Here is a 1,356-nt window from a genome sequence, read left to right as displayed (position 1 = left end):
CATCCCTCGGGGGGATGGCCACGCCGCAATCCCTTCTCCTCCATTCTCCTCTTGGGATCTTGGGCACGCACACACACGCGCCCGGCGTGAGTTTAAGCCACCGGGTCCAGGACTCGAACCATGATCGACTACATGGGAGTCCAGTGACATAGCCAGTACACTAACTGCTGGTCCTGGGCCAGCAGGGGATGTGAAGGTCAAGGTGTCTGGATCCCACAGGCTGCTTGTGCAGTTTGAGTCCCAGACCCGGCAGCTTGGAAATCATGCCCGATGCGTGCGTATGCATGCCCAAAATCCCAAGAGGAAAATGGAAGAAAGGGGACTACAGCGTGGCCAAGCCCTCGGGGGTGATTTCTTTCCCATTATATCCGTGTTACTGTAACAACAGCAGCTCCCTCCACACCACTGGCCCTGGCTTGACTCAGCAGAACCGAGTTCAGAGAGGAGACACTCCCACCTTCACACAACCACTAACCAAGTGGCCCAGGCGGGACCCTCAGACACCAGGGCTCCCATATGCAGAGAGAAGGGCTTTGGCCGCTCTAGGGCTTCCAAGACCTCTGCCATTTGGAACAAGGGATCCCTGAGGTGCTCTGTGCTGAGAACACACGACCTGCCCGTCAACCACACCACTCCCTGGGCAGCCGCAGCGCTGTAGATTTGAGTGCGAATTCTGCCCTGACTCACCCAATGAGGACAGCAAGGGAAGAGCCCTCAGAAAGTTCATGGTGGTGGTGGTGGGGGGGTGGTCAGTAGTGCAGCTCGAAGGTGAGTTCTGTCCCGCAGACCCAAGGGGGAGTTTGCAGGGGGAGCCCGAGCTCTCCCACGTGCACAGAGCAGCACATACACCCCATGAGCCCGACAGGCGGAGGAGGCTGGGGTGGATCATCCCTTGGGACTCCGTTGGGATGCTGTATCTCTCCCTCATGGAATAAACTTCAAAAACAGTTGGGGGCCAGCAGGTGGCATAGTGGTTAAGATGCTGGATTCCCACATGGCCCACCATGGTTCAAGCCCCAGACCCAGCGGTTTGAAACTAATGCTGGGTGCGTGTGCGTGCCCAAGATCCCGGGAGAAGATGGAGAAGAGATTGCAGCATGGCTATCCCTCCCTGGGGATGGGGGGGGGGGAGGGTGATTTCTCTCTTTCTCTCTCTCTGTCTCTCCAGGGATCCCATACAACTTATAGCAAAAATCTCTCAAAGAAAAAAAAAAAGTTCATGGAAAACAAGGTCTCCCTACCTGCCTCAGTAATCATGAGAATTAGAATTAAAGTAAATGATGGGACCAGCAGTTAGCGTAATGGCTATGTCACTGGACTCCCACGTAGTCGACCGCGGTTCGCATCACGCACCCG

At 55.9% G+C, this 1,356-nt stretch overlaps 1 protein-coding gene across 1 annotated transcript in view; it reads right to left on the bottom strand.

Annotated features, from left to right (window-relative positions):
• CLTCL1 (clathrin heavy chain like 1) overlaps nt 1-1,356 on the bottom strand; it is a 104,299-nt gene that overhangs the window by 101,943 nt on the left and 1,000 nt on the right. The gene's annotated exons all lie outside the window — the stretch shown is intronic.

The sequence above is a fragment of the Tupaia chinensis genome, unplaced genomic scaffold (assembly GCF_000334495.1).
Source record: "Tupaia chinensis unplaced genomic scaffold, TupChi_1.0 Scaffold000287_1, whole genome shotgun sequence".
NCBI lineage: Eukaryota > Metazoa > Chordata > Mammalia > Scandentia > Tupaiidae > Tupaia > Tupaia belangeri.
This window is presented reverse-complemented; position numbering and strand designations above follow the sequence as displayed.